Source organism: Mobula hypostoma, chromosome 4 (genome assembly GCF_963921235.1).
Source record: "Mobula hypostoma chromosome 4, sMobHyp1.1, whole genome shotgun sequence".
NCBI lineage: Eukaryota > Metazoa > Chordata > Chondrichthyes > Myliobatiformes > Myliobatidae > Mobula > Mobula hypostoma.
This window is the reverse complement of record NC_086100.1, coordinates 57,743,006-57,768,163: the sequence shown is the minus strand read 5'-3', so window position 1 is coordinate 57,768,163 and position 25,158 is coordinate 57,743,006.

Sequence of the window (25,158 nt, the reverse complement as noted above, 5' to 3'; positions counted from 1 at the left end):
CCTCTAATGCCTCCAAGGTTGGCGCCTTTATAAATTCCTCAGCCTCCATTTCTGCTGATTGTCTTTTCTTTCTTTCGGGAATTTTAACCCAATCAATTTACTCCGTCCCAAATTTAGCGTTCAAAATCCCGGACGAGAACCCCACTTATGTTACGTACCCCGTAACTGGGTTGCCAAACCAGCAGAAATGGATCACTCGGTTGGAGTCTGGAGTACTAGAACTAAGAAAGTTTTATTTAAGAAACAAGCAACACAGTAATCGAAAGGATAATAAATGCAACAGTTCAGCGATGATAAACACACATGTGCACAGAATTAAGATAACAGCATCAATCAAGCTCTATCATTGTCTAGGGGTAAATGACCAAATTTCAAAGTGACTCAAAGTTCAGTCCAGTTTAGTAGTTCAGTTCGCAGTAATCGTTGCCATGGCGATGGACAACGTGGGGCAAGAGAGAGAGAGAACAGGAACAACTGATCATTCAGACACGGCTTCACTCACAGACCGGCGAGATGGCTCACAAGCAGCTTTTGGGCGGGTCCTTGGTGATGTCACCTGAGGTCACCGACTGTGACCCCTCCTCCAGATGCGGTCGACCCTCTGCAGTGAACCCGGCACCCAAGCGAGGGTGGACACACACCGGGTTCCCGCTGATCGTACCTTTCCACCCTGTGCGTTGTCCGATACTTCTCACCAACTCGTGAGAAGAATACCGCTTCCAGGGTCTCGTTACCTCGGGTGGCGTGTGTCCTGCCTTAGCGAACCGGTCCCTTCTTATCCCCCTGCTGGGGCATCGCCTGTCCACCACTTCAAACAGTTCAGGGTTCAAAGGGGGAGCCGCTCCAGACAGCTCTCTCTCCCCCGTTCCTTCATTACACATCTCCAGACGCTGCTCCATTGTTCCTTATCTCTCCTTCCCCTGAGGACAGGTGGCAGACCACTTGCTGATGTCACTGATGCTAACCCAGGCCAGCAAACATCTTAATTTTTATGTGTATTCTCGTCACACTGGCTATTCACTCAACCTTGGAGAACCTGGACAGCAGCAATACCTACATTAGCCTGCTGCTTATTGCTGCTCAGCATTCAACATTGTGACATCCACACTACTAATCAACAGTTTCCAAAACCTGGGCCTCTATATCTCCCTCTGCAACTGGATCCTTGACTTCTTCATTGGGAGACCATAGTCAATACTGATTGAAAATAACATCTCCTTGCTGACAATCAACACTGGCATACCTTAAGTAGTCCAATGTTCTACTCTCTCGACACCCATGACCGGGTGGCTAGGTACAGCACTAAAGCCATCTATAAATTTGCTGATGACACAACTAATGTTGGAAGAATTTCAGATGGTGATGAGGTACTGTACAAGAGTGAGGTAGATCAGGTGATTGAGTGGTATCGCAACAATGGCCTGCACTCAACATTAGTAAGACCGAGGAATTGATTGCGGACTTCAGGAAGGAAAAGTTGAGGGAAAACACACCAGTTCCCATCAAGAGACTGGCAGTAGAAAGAATGAGCAGTTCCAAGTTCCTTGTTGTCAAAATCTTTGGAGACCTATCCTGGACCCAAAATGTTGATACAATAACAAAGAAGGCACAACGGCAGCCATATTTCTTAAAAGTTTGAGGAGATTTGGTATGTGTCCAAAGAAGCTATTAAATTGTACTGTGTAGAGCATTCTAACTGGTTGCTTCATGGTCTGGTATGGAGGGGCCACCGTAAAGGATTGGAAAAAGCTGCAGACATTTTTAAATTCAGCCAGCTCAGTCAGGGCACCAGCATCACTAGTATTGAGGACATCTTCATAACGTGATTCCTCAGAAAGGCAACATCCATCACTACGGAACACCATCACCCTCTACATTCCCGCAAGGAGGCACAGAGCCTAGGACACACACTCAATGTTTTAGGAACAGTTTCTTCCCCTCTGGCATCAGATTTCGGAATGGTCAATGAACCCATGTACACTACCTCACAATATTTTTTGCTTTCTTTTTGCCCTATTTATTCAATGTAAATATATAGGTGTATTTCTTATTCTTATAGTAACTTTTCTTATTTCTTATTGTAATTTATAATTTTTTAATCATGTATTGCACTGTACCACTGACATAAAAAAAAACAAATTTCACGACATGTGCCAGTGTTAATAAACCTGATTCAGTCGTAGGTGTGAAAGCCACTCACTCTCCTTCCACTGTTCAATAAAAAAATCACTCAATAAGGTGAATAAACAAAGCCATTTGGCACACCTTCATTGTGTGAAGAATAATTTCCTGATTTTACCAAAAGAGAGCTGGACATTTCCCATAAAATAAATGGAAGATACTGTGCATATAGAGCAGTTGATGAGAATCACCTGCTGAGTTTGTCCAGCATTGTAGGTCAATGATTCCTCACCAGATTTTGAAAAATGAGAAAATTAATCTGTTTAATTTGCAAAAGTGGAAGAAGTCAAAGAAAGAGAATGCCTGTTTTCAGATGGAGATAAAGGTTGTTTCTGCATAATGTTTTCGGCATAATCTAATTAAGTCAATGAATAAAAGCAGAGAGAGAGAGCAGCAAAGAAAAATAGAGCATGCTGGAAATGTGAGAAGCAAACACAACATTTATTGGAAATGTCAAATGAAAGAGAATGCTGTAAATATAGAATAGATAAGCAGTATGTGGGGAAAGGTAAACTGGTTTAATGTCATAAGCGGATGCTTTACATTAGGACTGCACGATATCTAGACAGAAAATGAAGTGAATTTTCTTGAGCTTATATTAGGTTTCATTGGAATAGTGCAGGAGGCCAAAGGCAGACCAGTGAAGGCAAGAAGGATCTCACTTTTTAAAATGTCTGGGTTACCCTCACTGACTTAGCAGAAGAGTTTATGAAGAGGTTACTCAATTAATGCAGGAGAAAGCACAATGTGAGCGCAGCATGGAAAACACTAGTTTCAAAGAGGTGTAAGGGAATTCACCAGGAAGGGCTGTTTGAGACCCAGCATGGTGCAGAGGGATGAGGGAAGAGTGGAGCTGGTGCATCTCCTGCAGTGTGTTTGGGACAGTCCTATGCAGAGAGGAGTATGATGAAAGAGCCAACTAATGAGTTATGAAGGGAATGATCTCTATGGAATGCTAAAAGGAGAGGTGATGAGAAGATGTGGAAACACATTGAAGGGTTCAGAAATTGCAGATGATGATTTCTTCAACTTTGGGGGTCGTAAAGATAATCATGTGCATATTGTAGTGGAGCAAGAGAGGATGAGAGCAGAAGTGCTGGAAATAGAGGAGATACAGTCAAAAGGCCTACTAATTATTGTAGATGGATGGTGTTGTCTTAAATTACATTCCTTTACTTTGTCTAACAGTAAGTAACAATCTATTTGAACTTACAACCAAAAAAAGAAATAAAAATGTAAACTTCCTTGCATTTTCATGTACAGTTCTCTGCATATCAAGAAACTGTAAGTGAACTACATGGCAAATTAATGAGTTCCCACCTAACCTGATCTCCCAACAACATTCATAGTAGCAAAGTAAGTGTACTCTGACTCTTTAGGACAAAAGACAATTTTGGAAATCTCTTCCTGTGAAGTGTAATGTTGAAAAGACAATTCAGAGTGAAATCATTATGAGGCCAAATTAATTGGATATTAGAGTTGGAGTTGAGGGGAATGAATAATTCATTTAGCTTGTGAAATAAAAGTTATTATCTGGGATGGCAATAAATAAGTTAATTAGTATAGGTTAATGAGTAGGAAGTAGAATTCAGTTTAAGTCTAGGCCTTCCAGCTGAAATTCCAATGAAATTTGGGAGAATTATCAATTCAGATGAAAGTAGGAAAATAATTAGATCATTTTGCAAACTGAACTTTAAATCTGTTAGAATTTTAGAATTTTAATGCATAGCAAATATGTATCACTGTGACAAGAGTTAGAATTGTTGTGAACATTCTTTTTGGGGAAAGTAGCCAGCATGATAAACTACTTTAATCAAGAAACTCCATAAAATGTGTCTGCTCACACTTCACACTTGTCATAGATTTTTAAAATTAGGGGAGAAGTACAGGATTAGAAAAACTGCATCCTCCATGGTAAATATAGATCATAAATATACTGCAGTGAAATTTAGCTGTGATTACACAAAAATGTTAAAATACAGTGTTATTGTAGAGTTAATTGTAAACTAATATTTGTCTGAATTATATTCATTTAATCACAAATTACTCTGTGGTATTTGCATGTATATGCAACTTGTGTCTATCTTAAATATGAAATATGTGCATTCATCTGTGCATTTAAATATATATCTTGTTAATTTTTATAGCGGCATCAATGAAGGTAAAGTTTGTAAGATATTAATTTAAGTTGAGTGTATTTTCAATTAGGAAATGAGAGAAATAATTTTATATTGTACCATACTCTAACTTTAACTTCCAGCATTTGTAATATAGCTTGCTCTCTTTCTGTAAATATTTTGTTCTAGTAAATTGTTTGACTTGATATTTTGCAGAGTGCTTTAAATAATTGCACATGAATTTCAAGTGCATGCCTAATTGAAAGCCATTTGAGACCTTAACAAGGGAGCATTGTGACATTGTATGTTATTAGTGCAGTTCTCTATGACTAATTGAAATGGTAATTTATGAGCAGACAGATAATGACAGAGCATTGTCACAAATGTTAAAGGGCACCTAAAAGTGTTCATCTACCTAGTCAGTTCAAAACTCTCACAGTGTAACAGTTATTAGGACATTTTTCTATTATTAAAAATTGACTGCACACAATGCAAAAAATAAAACTTTAACAAGAAGGATTGCACACAAATAATACTCCTTCCACCCCTTTGACCAGATTTTGTGCTATTTGAAATGAATAAATGGAACATGAGGGCAGTCTGTACTTGCCATGAATTTGCTATAATATACAATCTCAATTCAATTCCAAGTGCGCTTTCAGCTTTAACTGTGCACTGACCTCAGGATAATGGGGTATTGCTAAAGATTTTTGACATTGAGGGAAATTATGAGAATTGCCTTCAGATTTGACCTTTGTTCACTGAAAGTGGTGAACCAGCAGTTCTTCCTTTCTGTGGCTGCAGGTTAGAGGTCTGTTTTAGTAAAAATTAAAACCCAATCCCAACTCAGTACTTGCAATTTTTCCATACCTGATCTAACCTGAAATTTAACTTAAACATTACAATCTCAAACATGTGATTGAATAGCTTTCTTTAATGAAAAAAGAGGACTTGTACAGCACTACCAAATAAATCATTCTGACTCAGATGAAGTATAAAGGTGGGCCAATCCAACCAGAATATTGTGTCAGAATATATATCGGTCTTGATCGCAATCTGCTACTTAATCTTTCGTTCTATTGCATTTGGACCAAGTTCTGTTCTTGGTGGTCTTGTATAAGTTCTCTTGTCTGTGATCTTTCTCCAATAGGAAACAATGTCTAATGGTAAATCTTCAAATTATGTTCTTTCTAATTCCAAAAAAAAGGAAACTTTGTTAATTATTGTAGTGTGAAAAATACAGCAACCAATGATTTTCTTATGAATCCCATTGGGCTATATTGAAAAAGTTAACCAATATGTACGAAGGGTGATTGATAAGTTTGTAGCCTAAGGTAGAAGGAGACAATCTTAGATAACCTAGCACATTTATTTTTCCTACTTAGTCCAGCGGTTGTGGAGCATACGGATCCCTTCTTTGCAGAGGTCGGCGTCTTGGACCTCCAGAAGTGGTCCACAGCAGGGCTGATTGATAAGTTTGTGGCCTAAGCAGACGGAGATGGGTTATTAACTTCAAACTTTCTGCATTTTCATTCAAAGAGTTGAACTGCACATGCATGTAAGGAGAGCTCTATAACTCATCTGCTTCTACCTTAGGCCACAAACTTATCAATCACCCCTGCTGTGGACCACCTGGAGGTCCAAGACGCTTCATTACATGAAGTTAATAAATCATCTCCTTCTACCTTAGGCCACAAACTTATCAATCACTCCTGCTGTGGATCACTTCCACAAAGAAGGGATCTGTATGCTCCATGACTGCTGGACTAAGTGTGTACATACAGGAGGGGACTATGTTGAAAAATAAATGTGCTAGGTTTTCTAAAATTGACTCCTTCTACCTTAGGCCATGAACTTATCAATCACCCCTCGTTGTTATAGTTTAATGACCTTCATCAGAAATTGTCATTGAAACTTTAATTTTAGTTCTCTCTCCACAGATGCTGTCTAATGTGCTAAAGGTTTCTGATAGTTCCTGTATTTTCCTGACTTTCGGAGCTTCAGCACTCAAAATATTTGAATAAGCTGGGAAAGAGAAATGTTAACAAAAAATACTCTGCAGATGCTGGGGTCAAAGCAACACTCACAACATGCTACAAGAACTCAGCAGGTCGGGCAGCGTCCTTGGAAACGATCAGTCAATGTTTCGGGCCAGAACCCTTTGTCAGGACTGAAAAGAGAAGGGGCAGAGGCCCTATAAGGAAGGTGGGGGGAGGGTGGGAAGGAGAAGGCTGGTAGTTTCCAGGTGAAAAACCAGTAAGGGGAAAGATAAAGGGGTGGAGGAGGGGAAGCAGGGAGGGGATAGGCAGGAAAGGTGAAGAAGAAACAGGGGAAAGCACAATGGGTAGTAGAAGGAGGCGGAACCATGAGGGAGGTAGTAAGCAGCTGGGGGAGGGGGCAGAGTGAAACTGGGATAGAGGAATGGACGGGGAGGGAATTACTGGAAGTTGGAAAATTTAATGTTTATACCAAGGGGCTGGAGACTACCTAGACGGTATATGAGGTGTTGCTCCTCCAACCTGAGTTTAGCCTCATCATGGCAGTAGAGGAGGCCATGTATGGACATATCCGAATGGGAATGTGAAGCAGAGTTGAACTGGGTGGCAACTAGGAGATTCTGTCTGTTTTGGCGGACAGAGTGGAGGTGCTCGACGAAGTGGTCCCCCAATCTGCGTCGGGTCTCACCGATGTAGAGCAGGCCGCACCAGGAGCACCGGATGCAATAGATGACCCCAACAGACTCACAAGTGAAGTGTTGCCTTACCTGGAAGGACTGTTTGGGGCCCTGAATACTGGCAAGAGAGGAGGTGTAGGGATAGGTGTAGCACTTGCGCTTACAGGGATAAGTGCTGGCTGGGGAGGGACGTGTGGACCAGGGAGTCGTGGAGGGAACAATCCCTGTAGAAAGCGGAGAGGGGTGGAGAGGGAAAGATGTGCTTAGTGGTGGGGTCCTGCTGAAGGTGGCGGAAGTTGCGGAGGATAATGTGCTGGATCCGGAGGCTGGTGGGGTGATAGGTGAGGACAAGGGGAACTCTTCCCCTGTTGTGGTGGCAGGAGGATGGGGTGAGGGCTGAAGTGCGGGAAATGGAGGAGATGTGGGTGAGGACATCGTTGATAACGGCAGATCCTTAAAGAAAGTGGACATTTGAGATGTCCTGGAACGGAAAGCCTCATCCTGGGAACAGATGCGGCGGAGAAGGAGGAACTGGGAATAGGGAATGACATTTTTGCACGTGGCAGGGTGGAAAGAGGTATAGTCAAGGTAGTTATGAGAGTCAGTGGGTTTGTAGAAGATGTCAGTGGACAGTCTGTCTCCAGAGATGGAGACCGAGAGATCGAGAAAGGGGAGAGAAGTGTCCGAGATAGACCAAGTGAATTTGAGGGCTGGGTGGAAGTTTGAAGTAAAGCCGATGAAATTGATGAGCTCAGCATGGGTGCAGGGAGCAGCACCAATGTAGTCATGAATGTAGCGAAGGAAATGTTGGGGAGCAGTACCAGTGTAGGTTTGGAGCACAGACTGTTCCACATAACCAACGAAGAGGCAGGCCTATCTGGGGCCCATGCGAGTGTCCATAGCTACACCCTTGGTCTGAAGAAAGTGGAAAGAGCCAAAAGAGAAGTTATTAAGTGTGAGTACTAGTTCCTCCAACCGGAGGAGGGTAGTGGTGGTGGGGAACCGGTGAGGTCTATTGTCCAGAAAGTAGCGGAGGGTTTTGAGGCCTTCTTGACGGGGAATGGAGGTGGATAAGGATTGGACATCCATCATGAAAATGAAGCGGTCGGGACCGGGGAACTGGAAGTTATTGAAGAGGTGGAGAGCATGGGATGTATCCGGATGTAGGTGGGGAGGGACTGAACAATGGGTGACAAAATGGAGTCCACGTAGGCAGATACAAGTCCGGTGGGGCAGGAGCAGGCAGAAACTATGGGTCTACCGGGACAGTCAGCCTTGTGGATCTTGAGGAGGAAGTAAAACAGAGCAGTACGGGGTGTGGGAATCATGAGCTTAGTGGCTGAGGATGGAAGGTCTCCGGACTTGATAAGGGCGATGATGGTACAGGAGACAATGGTCCGGTGCTCCCGGTGCGGCATCCTCTACCTTGGTGAGACCCGACGCAGATTGGGGAACCGCTTCGTCGAGCACCTCCGCTCCATCTGCCACAACAGACAGGATCTCCTGGTTGCCACCCACTTCAACTCTGCTTCACATTCCCATTCGGATATGTCCATACATGCCACCTCTACTGCCATGATGAGGCTAAAAGGTTGGAGGAGCAACACCTCATATACCATCTAGGTAGTCGCCAGCCCCTTGGTATGAACATTGAATTCTCCAACTTCCGGTAATTCCCTCCCCCTTCCTTCCCCTATCCCAGTTTCACCTGCCCCCTCCCCCACTGCCTACTACCTCCGTCATGGTTCTGCCTCCTTCTACTACCCATTGTGCTTTCCCCATTCCTTCTTCACCTTTCCTGCCTATCACCTCCCTGCTTCCCCTCCCACACCCCTTTATCTTTCCCCTTACTGGTTTTTCACCTGGAACCTACCAGCCTTCTCCTTCCCACCCTTCCCCCACCTCCTTTATATGGCCTCTGCCCCTTCCCTCTTCAGTCCTGATGAAGGGTTCAGGCCCGAAATGTCGACTGATCGTTTCCACGGATGCTGCCCGACCTGCTGAGTTCATCCAGCGTGTTGTGAAAGAGAAACGTTATTGTGTCTGCTGTAGGACAAACATTTGAATCAGATGTCACCAATAAATATGATAGTCTGCAGTTCTCTTCTGGACACATAACATGTGACTTGGGGAATGGTCCTGATTATCATTTATTCATCTGACGTGGGGATCCCTTTGCATTTCTTCTCATTCTACTCAAAAACATTATGTGACGGGAATACTTCCCCATTTAACAATTGTCTTGTTATTTTTGTTGATATTTATTCAGAACAACTGATTTTTGTCGTTCTTGTCCATTTTTAATGTTTTTTTAAATATATTGTCCATGCTTCCTTTCTCTTGAGCTTTTTGAATTTTAATTGGTTAAGACTGCAATAGTGTATGACTAAAGTTCATTTACTTCATTTTGGATTCTGAAGCATTAGTGAACATTTTCAATCAAAATCTAGTGTAGAACTTCTTTGGTTAGTTCTTTTAACATTTTGCTTAAACAGTCGAGACACCACTATATATCAGGAAAAGTTTACTGCGACAATTTCAAACCTCATTAATGGACTAGTTTACAACTACATTTAACTTTATGGCAAAGCATCTTGGTTAAAGACTTACAGTCAAAATGCAATCTAAATAATTCAAATTTATCACTCATTTTGAACCAGAACATTATTTGTGACCAATAATGTAAAAGATCAGCATATAGATAGCAATGAATCTACTTTCCATAAACCATCTCTTTAATTGGGCCAAGATTTTGAATAGAGATCAATAACTTAAGTAATAAATTTTCACGCGTGATCAAAATCTGAAGAATAAAGTATATTGATCCTCCCATGCACATGCTACTCGTGTTTTCATGCAAACTTCTAAAAGTAAACGCAAACACGAGGAAATCTGCAGATGCTGGAATTTCAAGCAACACCCATAAAAGTTACTGGTGAATGCAGCAGGCTTGACAAAGAGTCTTGGCCCGAATCGTCGACTGTACCTCTTCCTAGAGATGCTGCCTGGTCTGCTGCGTTCACCAGCAACTTTTATGTGTTTTCTAAAAGTAAAGCAGTGATGCACTATCAATGGGATATGGTTGGAGAATTTATTTGTTTGGCATTGTTTATTGCATGACCAGCAGCGTATTCACAATATTTTCTGTTTTTATTTCTGGTATCCACAGTATGTGCCTTTGTGCTTCTCATTGTTGTTATCCAACACTTTAGACACGGGTTAATTAGAAAGCTGCATTTCAAAACTCTGAAACCCTGCTCTCTAACTATTTCAAAATCCAAATTGTCTGGCATCTAGTTCACCAAATAAAATTTACCACTCTCAATGTTCATTCAATGGGGCCTATATCATGTGGTCATTGAGGCTTACGATCCTGTGCTCCCTTCTACACATTGGAGTTGCAGATTCCATGCTCCATTCTGAATCATGAGGACTCCTGAATACTGTGCTCACCTTTGGTAGTCTGGTTTTCACTTTCCCTTCTGACTCACTGGGGTCCCAGTTTCTGCATTCCCTTCTGATTCATCAGAACCCTAATTCTCATGTTCCATTTCAACTCATCTTTCCCCAGGTTCCATTGCTCCCTTCAAACTCAACGGGCCCTTCTACTCATGCTCTCTTTAATCTTATCAGTGTCCTGTTTCCCATGTTTCCTTTTAACTTACTGGGTTCACTGGAAGATTTTCTATAATGTGTGTAACTTATCTATGTATTTATTAGATGATACAGCACTGAGTAGGTCTTTTCAGCCCATTAAGCCGCATGCTCAAGCAACCCCCGACAACCCCGATTTAACCCTAGCCTAATCATGAGACAAGTTACAATGACCAATTAACCTAACCTATCCTCTGGATTTTGAGTAGAAACTGGAGCATGCCAGAAAATCCAACACATTCCATGAGATAGACGTACAGAGACTCCTTAGAGAGGACATCGGAATTGAACTCCAAGCTCCAATGCCTTGAGTTGTAATCGTGTTGCACTAACTGCTATGATACTGTGTGACACCCAATTTAACAAAAAAGATTTGAAGATGTCAGAATGTTAATAGAAATAACATCCTATTGCCAAGATGATCTTCTTCTTCTTCTGGGTAGCACTTGGGGCCTGAATGAGAGGGCATGGATGCATAAATTTGCCATTACAGTGCTGATTCAATGAATGTGAGATGGTGTTCTGTTACTGGCTCTTTATGGTCAGGAATGAGGGAACGCTGCAACTTCATAGATTGTTTTATTGGATAAACCAAGAGTCTGATATCCCATCTGGCCAGTAAAGATTTCAGGATGCTATTTGAAAAGGTAGAGGTCTTCAAACGTTCTGGATTATATCTCTCCCTCTATGCACCACTACAATTATAGATTCAGTGACCTTTTTTCCAATCTTCTGTTTATAGGTTCTTGACTCTTTTAACAGCAGTGACTGTACTTCAAATAATATTCATTAAATGTGGAGCCACTTTGGGATGGTCTGAGAATGAGATAAAGTACTATACAAATGCAAATGATTTATTTTCATCTCACAGCACACTGTAAATTATTAATAAAAGATTGATAATAATTTACTTCAATAACAATGATAAAATAAAGCATACAAAATTTCAGGGTTGTGCTTATTTGCTCTGCCCTTGTTTGTCAAATAGAACAACATCAGTAATGTAATAACTTCTTTCATATATTCTTCCGCCTTTTAAGTCATTCTATCAAGACAGAGGATGACTTGTTTCTAATTCAGTTTTGAACTCATTATGTATATGGAAGCTAAGCCTTTTCCACACATGTGTTAAGAGGCAGCTGGCAGAGAGGTTAGTCTGAGGTGCTGCATGATTAATGCAGTTCTTCTATGTGTACTTGCGGTTCCCTACCATCCCAAATTGTGGCGCCACAATAACACTCCTGCCTTGCAGCTGTGGGGACCTGTGTTCAGTGCTGGCCCTGACTGTGGTCTGTGTGGACTTACAGACCTGTGACCCTTGGGTTTCCACTCATTGCTTTGGCTTCTTCTCACACAATTAACCAAGATGATAGGTTCACTGGTTGCTGCAACTCATCCCTTGGTGTAGGTACTGTAAGTGGGAGATGAATCGGTGGGGAGCTAGTGTGCATGTGAGAAAGAATAGGTTGCAGGAAGTTAAGAAGTGGGGGAATGAGAATGATATGGTTGCCCTGCAGGGAGAATGCATGGACCCAGTGGGCTGTATAGCCTTATTTTGTGTTCTAATAAGCAGATAATCATTCCCATACTCTACTTTGGACATCAATGTGCCAGAATTCAAAATTTAAGGTAGATTTATTTAGAAAGTACATTTATTTCACCAGATACGTCTCTGAGGTTAACTTTCCTGTGAGCATCTGCAGTAAATGTAAAGAAACACAATAGAATCATTGAAAAACTACAAACAACCAATGTGCAGAAGACCACAAAAATTGTGCAATAACGGAAAAGAAAAACAAAATAATAATGATAACAAATATAAAAGGAATAAATATTTGGAACATGAGTTGTAGAGTCCCTGAAAGCAAGCTCATAGGTTGTGGAATTCAACTAAGTGATGGGGTGAGTAAAGTTACTCACTCTTGTTCAGGAGCCTGGTGGTTAAGGGTTGCAAACTGTTGCAGAACCTGGTGGCTCTTGTATCTCTTTCCTAATGGTAACAGTAAGAAGAAAGCATGGCCTGGATGGTGGGGGTCGTTAATGATGGATGATGCTTTCATGTGACAGCACTCCTTGTAAATGTGCTCAATGGTGGGGAGGGCTTTACCTGTGATGGTCTGGGCTATATCCACTACTTTTTGCAGGCTTTTCCATTCAACAGCATTGTTGGTTCCGAGTCCAGCTATTATGCAACTAGTCAGTATACTCTCCACCAAACATCTGTAGACATTTTCCAAAATTTTAGATGACTTGCTGAATCTTCACAAGCTCCTAAGAATATAGAGGTATGCTGTGCCTCCTTTGTAAAGGCACTTATGTGCTGGGTGCAGGACAGATCCTCTGAAATGATAACACTACATAATTTAAAGTTGCTGACATGTTCCACCTCTGATTCCCTGATGTGGATTGGCTTATGCTCCTCGGGTTTACAGCTCCTTTAGCTCTCTGGTTTTGCTGATGTTGAGTGAGAGGTTGTTGTTGTGGCACCGTTTAGCCAGATTTTCAATCTCCAACCTAAATGCTGATTCATCACTACCTTTGATTCGACCAACAATTCCCTGGGTAGCTTGAGCTATGGTGCCTGATTGCATGCTTTCAGTTTCTAAGTCTATAGCCAACATTTAAAAGTTATTTGCAAAGGTACATTGATATAAAAGATTGAGCGGGATATGGGCCAAATTCAGGCAACTGGGACTATCTTAGGAAGCCACTGTTTTTGGCAAGGATGAATTGGACCGGAAGTCCTGCTTCCATGTGGTAGGACTCTATGACTCCATGAATAGTCTCGAGCTCATTTTTGAGACATTTTCTCTGTCCGGCTGGTAACTCTAGCAGTGGCAAAGATAAGAGTGGTGTGTCTGTGTCAGGAGTGTGGTATCAAACAGGCATATGGTGTGCCTGCCTGGTGAATCTGGATGAGTATAATTAGGACCTCAGTTCAGAGGGGCTGCTCATATTGATTCATTTAACATTCTAAAAAATTTGAAGGATACTTTACAAACAGCATTGGTTCTACCTTTCCAGTGCCTGATGCATGCCCTTTTATTTACATCTCTATATCAGCTATCACCAGTGATGAATAATGATGAATATGTTATCATGTTATCTTATTTCAGCCTCAAGTAATTAGAACATGAATGTGTAAAACTATTAAAAAAACTCTTCATATTATCTAAATTTCAGTAGAAAGAAACTGGAGACGCAAATGGCACTGATACTGTGATATTAAAAATTGTTCTGTGGCCTCAAGTATTTTTTCAAAAAACATTACATGACTGGACAATATGTTATTCACATGCTTGTTTGTCAAACCAATCTTGAAAATCAATAAGATAGTTAGGAGCAGAGAATTATATTATACCCCTGTGCAAGAGACACTGATGTGAAACATTGGAAGCTGCAATCATTGATGTGGGATTATTCAATCATTTTGTAATTAGTATTAAACTAATTTATGTTCAGACAGAAAATGCTTCAAGTTTTTACTACTAGCTTGAAGTCTTTTGAAATGTAACGATCAAACAAGCACATTTGGATGCATTATAGTTATGGCAAGGTTTGCATACCATTTTTTCTTGTAATGCAAAACCTAACACATAAATGGCAGTGATACAGTTCTTCACTTCCTGATGAGCTCAATGAATTTTATGCAGACTTTAAAAGGGAGAATAACACTACATCTGTGTGAATCCCCACAGCACCTTGCAACCCTGTGATCGCTGTCTCAGAGGCCAACATCAAAACTTCCTTCAAGAAACTGAACTTTCACAAGGCATCATGCCTCAATGTTGTACCTGGCAGAGTACTGAAAATCTATGACAACCAAGTGGCTGGAGTGCTCAAGGATATTTTCAATCTCTCACTGCCTCAGGCAGAGTTTCCCACCTGCTTCGAAAGAGCATCAATCATGCTAGTATCAAAGAAAAGCAGTGTGAGCTGCTTCAACAATCATCATCCAGTAGTATTGATATCTACTGTGATGAAATGCTTCATAGGGAAAGTTAACTTCTGCCTGAGCACCTGCAATTTGCCTACTGCCACAACTGGTCCAGTGTGGCATAATTTCTCTGGCTTTCTTTTCGCTTTGGAACACCTAGAGAATGGCAAGACATGTATGAGGCTGCAAGTTATTGATTATAGTTCAATGTTACCTCAACACTAATCAACAAGCTTCAAAATCTGGGCCTTTCTGCGCTGGATCCTAGACTCCCGTATCGGACACCACAGTCAGTGCAGATCAAAAATAATGTCTCCTCCTCTCTAACACAGGTTCATATCAATAATGCGTAAGAAGCCCACTGCTCTCTCTGTACACTTATTACTGTGTGGTTAGGCAAAGATTAATTGTCATCCATATGTTTGCTGCTGTGTTGACAAAATCTTTGATGATGACAACAGAGTCTAGCCCTGTGGCTCAGAAGGGTAAGGAAAGGAAGAGGATGGCAGCAGTGACAGGGGACTCTATAGTTAGGGGGTCAGATAGGTGATTCTGTGGACGCAGGAAAGAAACGCGGATGGTAGTTTGCCTCCCAGGTGCCAGGGTCCAGGATGTTCAAGATTGCATCCACGATATCTTGAAGTGGGAGGGAGAACAGCCAGAGGTTATGGTACATATTGGTACCAACGACATAGGTAGGAAAAGGGAGGAGGTCCTGAAAAAAAACTACAGGGAGTTAAGAAAGAAGTTGAGAAGCAGGACCTCAAAGGTAGTAGTCTAGGGATTACTGCCTGTGCCATGTGACAGTGAGTGTAGGAATAGGATGAAGTAGAGAATAAATGCGTGGCTGAAGAATTGGAGCAGGGGGCAGGGATTCAGATTTTTGGATCATTGTGTGTTTTATAGACCACCCAATAGTAACAGGGACATTGAGGAGCAGATAGGGAGACAGATTCTGGAAAGGAGTAACAATAACAGGTTTGTTGTGGTGGGAGACTTTAATTTCCCAAATATTGATTGTCATCTCCCTTGAGTGAAGGGTTTAGATGGGGTAAAGTTTGTTAGGTGTGTTCAGGAAGGTTTCTTGACACAATATGTAGATAAGCCTACAAGAGGAGAGGCTGTACTTGATTTGGTACTGGGAAATGAAACTGGTGAGGTGTCAGGTCCCTCAGTGGGAGAGCATTTTGAAGATAGTGATCACAATTCTATCTCCTTTACCATAGCATTGGAGAAGGGTAGGAACAGACAAGTCAGGGAAACTTTTAATTGGAGTAAGGGGAAATATGAGACTACCAGGCAGGAACTTGGAAGCATAAATTGGAAACAGATGTTCTCGGGCAAATGTACAGAAGAAATGAGGCAAATGTTTAGGGGATATTTGCGTGGGGTTCTGAGTAGGCACGTTCCAATGAGACATGGAAGGGATGGTAGGGTACAAGATCCATGGTGTACAAAGACTGTTGTAAATCTAGTCGAGAAGAAAAGAAGAGCTTACAAAAGGTTCAAAAAACTAGGTAATGATAGGAATCCAGAAGAATATAAGGCTAGTAGGAAGGAGCTTAAGATTGAAATTTGGAGAAACAGAAAGGGCCATGAGAAGGTCTTGGTAGACAAGGTTCAGGAAAACCCCAAGGCATTCTACAAGTATGTGAAGAGCAAGAGGATAAGACATGAAAGAATAGGGCCAATCAAGTGTGACAGTGGAAAAGTGTGTATGGAACTAGAGGAAATAGCAGAGATACTTAATGAATACTTTGCTTCAGTATTCATGACGGAAAAGGAACTTGGCAATTGTAGGGATAACTTGCAGTGGACTGAAAAGTTTCAGCATGTAGATATTAAGGAAGAGTATGTGCTGGAGCTTTTGGAAAGCATCAAGTTGGTTAAGTCACTGGGACTGGATAAGATGTACCCAAGGCTACAGTGCGAAGCAAGGGAAGTGATTGCTGAGCCTCTGGCAATGATCTTTGCATCATCAATGAGGACGGGAGAGGTTCTGGAGAATTGGAGGGTTACGGATGCTGTTCCCTTATTCAAGAAAGGGAGTAGGGATAGCCCAGGAAATTATAAGCCAGTGAGTCTTGCTTCAGTGGTTGGTAAATTGATGGAGAAGATCCTGAGAAGCAGGATTTATGAACATTTGGAGAGGCATAATATGATTAGGAATAATCAGCATGGCTTTGTCAAAGGCAGGTCGTGCCTTACGAGCCTGATTGAATTTTTTGATAAGGTGACTAAACACATTGATGAAGGTAGAGCCGTAGCTGTAGTGCATATGGATTTTAGCGAGACATTTGTTAAGGTGCCCCATGCAAGGCGTATTGAAAAAGTAAGGAGGCATGGAATCCAAGAGGATATTGCTTTGTGGATCCAGAACTGACTTGCCCACAGAAAGCAAAGAGTGGTTGTAGACGGGTCGTATTCTGCATGGATGCCAGTGACCAGTGGTGTGCCTTAGGGATCTGTTCTAGGACCCCTACTCCTTGCGATTTTTATTAATGTCCTGGATGAGGAAGTGGAGGGATGGGTTAGTAAATTTGCCGATGACACAAAGGATGGGGGTTTTGTGGATAGTGTGGAGGGCTCTCAGAGGTTACAATGGGACATTGATAGGATGCAAAACTGGGCTGAGAAGTGGCAGATGGAGTTCAACCCAGATAAGTCTGAGGTGGTTCATTTTGGTAGGTCAAATATGATGGCAGAATATAGCATTAATGGTAAGACCTTTGGCAGTTTGGAGGATCAGAGCGATCTTGGGGTCCGAGTCCATAGGACACTCAAAGCTGTTACGCAGGTTGACTCTGTAGTTAAGAAGGCATATGGTGCATTAGCCTTCATCAATAGTGAGATTGAATTTAAGAGCCGAGAGGTAAAGTTGCAGCTATATAGGACCCTGGTCAGACCCTATTTGGAGTACTGTGCTCATTTCTGGTTGCCTCTCTACAGGAAGGATGTTTAAACCATAGAAAGGGTGCAGAGGAGATTTACAAAGGTGTTACCTGGATTGGGGAGCATGCCTTATGAAAATAGGTTGAGTGAACTCGGTTTTTTCTCCTTGGAGCAACGGAGGATGAGAGGTGACCTGATAGAGGTGTTCAAGATAATGAGAGGCATTAATTGTGTGGATAGTCAGAGGCTTTTTCTCAGGGCTGAAATGACTAGCATGAGAAGGCATAGTTTTAAGGTGCTTGGAAGTAGGTACAGAGGAGATGTCAGGGGTAAGGTTTTTACGCAGAGAGTGGTGAATGAGTGGAATGGGCTGCCAACAGCGTTTGTGGAGGTGGAAACGATAGGGTCTTTTAAGAGACTCCTGGATGGCTACATGGAGCTTAGAAAAATAGAGGCTGTGGGTAAAGCCTAGGTAGTTCTAAGATAAGGACATGTTCAGTGCAGCTTTGTGGGCCGAAGGGCCTGTATTGTGCGGTCGGTTTTCTATGTTCTATGTTTTTTATGTTTCTATGTTACATGAGTAGGATAGATCATTTGGTTGAGTGCTGTTGCAACAACAATCTCACACACGATGTTAGCAAGTCCAAGGAATTTATTGTAGACTTCAGGAAGGGGAAATTGGGAGAACATACACCAATCCCCTTTGAGGAGTTAACAATGGACTGGGTGATCAACAGCTTAGAGTATCCTAGGTATCAACAGCTTAGATTATCTATCCTGGTCTTAACATATTGATGCAATCATAAAGAAGGCATGCCAGCAGTTCTATTTGATTATAAAGGAGGAGATTGATGGGTATCTAATTAGTCAGGGTATCAAGGGATATGTGGAAAAAGCAGGAAATTGGAACTCGATGGGAGAATATGCTCATTGTGGAGTGGTGGAGCAGACTCGATGGGCTGAATGGCCTACTTCTGCTCCTTTGTCTTGTGATCTTGTGACGAGCTTGAGGAAATTTGGTACGTCACCAAAGACTCTAGCAAATTTCAACTGACTGTGTGACTGCCTGCTACGAAGGCGCCCTTGCACAGGATCAAGAGAAGCTGCAGAGTGCTGTCGACTCAGCCTACTCCATCACAGGCACAACCTTTCCCACCATCGTTGACATTCTCAAGAGACCGTGTCTTAAATCAGCGGCATTCATCATTAAGGACTCGTTTCATCCGGGAGATGTGCTCTTCTCATTACTCCCACTGGGGAGGAGATACAGGAGCCTGAAGACGCCCATCCTGTGTTTAGGAACTGCTTCTTCCTCTCCGTCATCAGATTTCTGAAGGGTCCATGAATTCATGAGCACTACCTGGCTACTATTTATTTATTTTCGTAACCTCTATAGCAATTTTTATATCTAGTACGGCACCATTGCTGCAAAACAAAGAAGTTCATAACATATATCAATGATAGTAAACCTGATACTGATTCAGGATTGTGATATTTGATCTCAGTCATTGTTTTTATTATCTTTTAAAGGGACTGTAATATGTGTAAATAATTATAAATGATTCCATGGTACACAACAAAATAGGCTAAAGAGGCTTCATTTAGTCTTATGATATTTTGATTTATGGCGAGTTTTTCTGGTTTAGGGCATAGGTTTTGTATTCCCACAAGAGCTGTTACCTCTCAAAGTCCAACCGTATCCTGAGAGGTAAAAATTGATAATGCTGGCCAACAGGGCTCTGTGAAGCTGTATAGACCAATTCTTTGTTCAGTGGATACAAAGGATTGCAAAAACATTGATCAACGCCAGCCGTACCATCAATTTTGTGGGAAAAGGCTCATCAATGAGTGAGCACATGAAGCAGCACAGGAAAAATAATCAGCTGACAACTGTCATCAAAGTCTGTATCTACCTTGGGTACCCAAAATGTGAGAACCACATACCAGGCAGGAAAATCCACCATCACAGCAAGTGAGATGAAAAGGTAGGAACTGTCATTTCCTGGACTGAGAGAGTCAAGATGGATGTCATCTGGAGAGATCTGACTGACAGACAAGATAATGACATCTTCTCAGCCCATCAGAGCAATGATGCAACAGAAGCATGTAGAGCCGTGATTGCATTGGAAGCTATCAGTTCCAGAATCATCACTGCTAGCTCTAAAACGAAGCACAAGAAGATAACAGCTTGAGTTATCCAATGTTATGCACCTACAAACAACACTAATAAAGAAGACAGATGAGTTCTACAATGTACTCAGTGTAGTCATCAGAGAGAAAGAAAAAGACCCGACTGATGTCATAGGAGATTTTACTACCAAAGTAGGCAGGAAAAATGCAGCATATGAATAGGTGATGGGGAAACACAGTCCCGGAGAAATGAACAAAAATGGGGAATGATTTGCTGAAACCTGTGCAAACTTCAAGCCCGTTATCGGAGGAAGCTTGTTCCCACACAAGCAAGTACACAAGATAACGTGGACATCAACAAATAAGGTAAAAGAGAACCAGCTTGACCACAATGCATCTCAAAGAAGTTTGAAGATCATTCCAAGATGCAAGAGTGAAACATGGTGCAGGACCAGACCACCAACTTTCGATCACCAAAGAACTGGTGAAGCCAAAAAGAAGCTATGCATGACCTAATCAGTGACTGAAGTACAATGTGAGCTACCTGAAGGGCAAAGAAATAACTCAGAGGATTGCCCTCACACTTTCCAACAGGGACCAGGCACTTGAGGACCTTGATATCAAAGGCAAATAGACTACTGTCAAAGAGGCAATAAATGGAAATTGTGAGGAAGTGCTGAGAAAAAGGACATTTGAGCATAAGGAGTGGACTACAACAAGAACAATGGAAACAATCAACAAGAGAACATGAAAAGAAAAGTGGAATAGAAGTAGAACCAAGAATATGAAAGCAAAGGTGCAGAAGGAAAACGAGAGAGTGCACAAGGAAGTAAGGAGAAACATCAAGAGAGACAGAAGAGTGTACAGCAACACCCATGTGTCCTACACAGAAGAAGCCTCAGCAAATGGGAATATGAAAGTGTCATGGTCCCGACCGTTAATTCCCCATATTCTCCTAATTCCCTTTGATTGTGGCACACCTGATTCTCATCTAAACCTGCAGCATAAATATACCAGCTTTGCATCCACTCATCGCCAGACAGTTGTTTCTGCCAGTATGGTAATTTACGTTCCCGGCTGCTTAGGATTGTGTATTCTAAGTTTTACTTCAGTACAGAGGTTTACTTGTGTAACTCTGCCCCTGCTCTTCCATTCACCCTCCTGTTGGCCGTTCAGCTCCAGCCACGCTCACACCCTCATCTGCATCCTAACTCTATCCTCGTGCCAGTGTCCTGCATTTGGGTTCGCCCGTTCTGTGCAACAGAAAGAACTATACAATACTACCAAAAAACTAGTTTGCAAGTTCAACCAAATCAACACCCAAGTGAAAGATAAAGATGGATATGTCCTAACTAAGGAAGACAAACATCTCCAGTGTTGGGTTTCATGGAGCTCTTGAAAAGACCAACTCTTCTGGAATCTCCTTTAATTCCAGAAGCACCATCAGGCTTGGATGTCAACTGTGCCAAGCTATCAAAGAAGGAAAACACACAGGCAATTAAGAGGCTAAAGTCAGGCAAAGCAGCTGGCCCAGACAGCATAACACGAGAGGTGTTGAAGGCAGGTCCTAAATTTTTGGCAGATATCCTGTGCAGTTTGTTCTGCAACAAGAGTGGAAGGAAGGTCACATAATCAAGCTTCCAAAGAAAGGGGATCTACAAGACTGTAAAAATCTACAGAGGTATATCCTTAATGTCTGTGGTCAGAAGGGTGCTAAACAGAATTATTCTGCAATGCCTTCAAGAAGATGTTGACACATCAGGGGACTAGTATGCAGGATTTAACAAAGATTGCTCCTACACAGACCAGATTGTTATCTTAAGAATAACCATAGAACAGGCAATCAAATGGAAAACTTCTCTCTACGACAACTTCATCGACTAGAGAAAGCCTTTGATGGCTTAGACAAAAACACCTTTTAGAAACCAATGACACATTATGGAATATCACAGAATTTTATCAATATTATCAGGAAATCCTACAACATGTCATGCAAACTGTCAGAAAGCTTCAATGTCAAAACACTGGAGTGAAGCAGGGAGGTTTGATGGCTTCTGTCCTGCAGCTGTTGGCAATAGACTGGATTATGAAATGGACAAAAAGTGAAAATCAAAATAGAATACAATGGACTATATGGTGGCAACTTGATAACAGTTTTCAGAGGACATTACCCTACTGTCTAGCTCTAACCAACAGATTCAAGAGAAATCAACACTCCTGACTGCTAACTTCACCATGCTGAGTCTAAGACCAAATGTACTGCAGATAAAATGAAAGTGATGAAGATAAACTACACGAACAATAGACCCATAGTGATGACAGATAAAACGCTGGATGAAGTGACTTCTTTTATCTACCCTTGAAGCATTGTGAGAATATATGGTGGAACAGATGAAGATGTCAAGGTCAGGATCAACAAGGCCAGAGCAGAAAGTGTGGTCATCCAGAGTCATATCGATGAAAACCAAAATCAGAATTTTCAACTCAAATGTTAGAACATTGCTGCTACATATCTCTGAAACGAGGAGAACAACAAAGAAGACACTACAAAAAACTGTAGGCTTTTATCAACCAGCACTTGAGAAGGGTCCTCAGTAGAGAAGGACTGACAAAGTAACCAGCCAGCTACTGTGGGGAAACCCCAACTTGGAATCCATGGAGATACAACTACACAAACAAAAACGGAGGTGGAATTGTAGGTTTTCACAAATAAAACAAATTGAGGCATCTTATACTTAATGAAACACATAACATTTTTTATTGAACTCCAAAAACTACACACAAAAATGCTCTAAAACTCTTTACAAAATAACGTTATCACATCAAACCGCCTCTTAAAGTGACTTATGTACATTTCTCCCAATTACATTACCCTACACAGTCACCCCCACCCACCTTCCCCAGAATTCACTAAAACCAGTATTGGGAGCCTGTCTGGAGCTCAGACAAGCTGCCTGGCTCAGGACTGGGTACCAAGGGTGGAGGTACCACAGCTGCCTCTGACTTGTCTCGAGGTGCATTGCCATGCACACGGTCATGTTATGCCAAGAAGGACACTGCAGCAGAATACTCCAAATCTTGGTACGGTGTTTTAAGGCAATCTATCAAAATACGTTCAGGTTTAGTCAAAGTCATGGTCATAATTGGTTTTCGTTACAGTTGCACCATAAATAATAAATAGTGATAGAACCATAATAGTTAAAGAGTAAGACGTAAATTATGCCAGTAAATTATGAAATAAGTCCAGGACCAGCCTATCGGCTCAAGGTGTCTGACCCTCCAAGGGAGGAGTTGTAAAGTTTGATGGCCACAGGCAGGAATAACTTCCTATGACGCTCTGTGTTGCATCTCGGAGGAATGAGTCTCTGGCTGAATGTACTCCTGTGCCCACCCGGTACATTATGTAGTGGATGGGAGACATTGACCAAGATAGCATGCAACTTGGACAGCATCCTCTTTTCAGACACCACAGTGAGAGAGTCCAGTTCCATCCCCACAACATCATTGGCCTTATGAATGAGTTTGTTGATTCTGTTGGTGTCTGCTACTTTACCCCTCTTATCTATGATAAAAGACATTTCTCCTTACTCCAAAATGCTGAATGGACCATCATAAGGGGGCCTAATGGGATGCCTGTGTGCATCATGGCGGACAAAAAGTAACGAGGTGGAATGTAGGTCAACAGGAACCCAAGAGCCGTACACCATGATGGGAGTAAGGAATAGGTGCAAAGGAACTGAGTTTACTAAGGAGGGTGGATCGCTGTTGAGAGGCTGACCAGGTGATCGTAGCATCATGTAAAAACTCACTTGGTACTGGTAACAGCTGTTCGTATGCCAACTCTGCCACAGACAGCTGCAGGTCCTTTCTTGGAGCAGTTCTGGTCCCCAGCAGGACCCACGGAAGATGATAATCCCAATATTCATCCATTGGGGAAGTCCTCAGAGCAGACTTTAAGGACCAGTGAAACCACTTGCATAGGCCATTGGACTACAGGTGGGAGACCATGGTGTGATGTAGCCTAATTCTGAGGTTCTGGGCCATCACAGTCCAGTCTTGAGATGGTTGCTATACACGAATGCTCCGGATGGCTCTTGACGTGAGTTGGCAACAGCACATGATGAACGTCGAGCTCTATAACAACCTACCGATGCTCACAACTAAAATCGAGGCAAGAAGACTGCAACTAGCAGGGCACTGTCTACGCCAGCCTGAGCTACCTGCCAGCTTAGTCATCATATGGGAGCCCAAGTACAGGAGGATGAACCTTGGGCGCCCTCCCAAGACTATGGTCAACACACTCCTAGAAGACAGCGGCGCTGCTAATGTAGATAAACTGAACACACTGATGAGGGAGGGGGGGAAGTGAAGAGTCTGTCATCATGCCCGACGCCGGCCCCCTAGGCCTGAGTCAACGTAAGAGTAATAGTACAGTCCAGAGGTCTGAAATGAATTGGGGACTGCAGTCAGAGGAAATATCAGATGGGGTGCCAAACCAAGCAACCCAGGTGGTGATGAACACGTGAGTCACGTCTGCAACCATCGTTGATGCTCAAGGGGCGACTCCAGGTCACCTGGTGTTACAAACCACCATAATGAGAAGGTGCATGAAACCACGGGAGAGGGAAAGAAGACCAACAAGGTCCTCATTGACATGGTCAAACCATCGTTCAGGGACCTCAAAAGGTGCCAATGGTTCCTGAATATGATGGTTAATTTTTGCCCGCTGGCACTCTGCACAGGCTGCAATCTAATCATGCACATCCTTTTTGAGGCTGTGCCAAACAAACTTTAGTGCGACCAGTTTCCATGAGGCCTTCCAGCCCAGATGTGAGAAGCCATGTATGGAGTCAAAAACAGTCCATCTCCAGTTTGTAGACACCATAGGGCAAGGGTGACCGGGTGAGACATCACACGGGAGAGAAACTCCAGCTTCCCTGAGCTTAATATAAGCCAACCACATGCCCATAACTGCTGTTTGGTAAGCCTGGACCTCTGGGTCAGTAACTTGGTCGGTTCCCATGCCGGCCTAGTCAACCCCTATGTTTATGGTCCCAATACAGGGGCAGCACAAATTTAGAAGCTCATGGAACAAAGTGGTGATAGAAATTACTATACCTAAAAACTCCTGTAGTTTTTTTGTAGTGCAGGGGGATGGGAAATCCATAATAGTGGCTGATTTTGATGGCGGGGGTGTGGTTTCACACTTTCTGTGGAGATGCCATGGCCAAGAAAGTCAATGGTTGGCAACCCAGACAGGCGTTTAGCAGGTTTAATAATCAACCTGCCTTGGCTTAAGCACTCGAAAAGTGTGCAGAGATGAGATACGTATTCGGATTTGGATGCACTGGTGATATATATCTATCATCCAGGAAAACGAAAAGAAAGTCTAAGTCTTTTAATACAGAGTCCACCAGCCATTGGAAAGTCTGTGCTCCATTTTTCAGTCAAACAGCACACATAAAATCTCAGAAAGGCCAAATGTAATTATCACAGCTGTTTTGGGAATGTCCTCTGAGTACACAGGCACCTGATGATACCCCTAACTAGATTGACTTTGGAAAAAATTAACT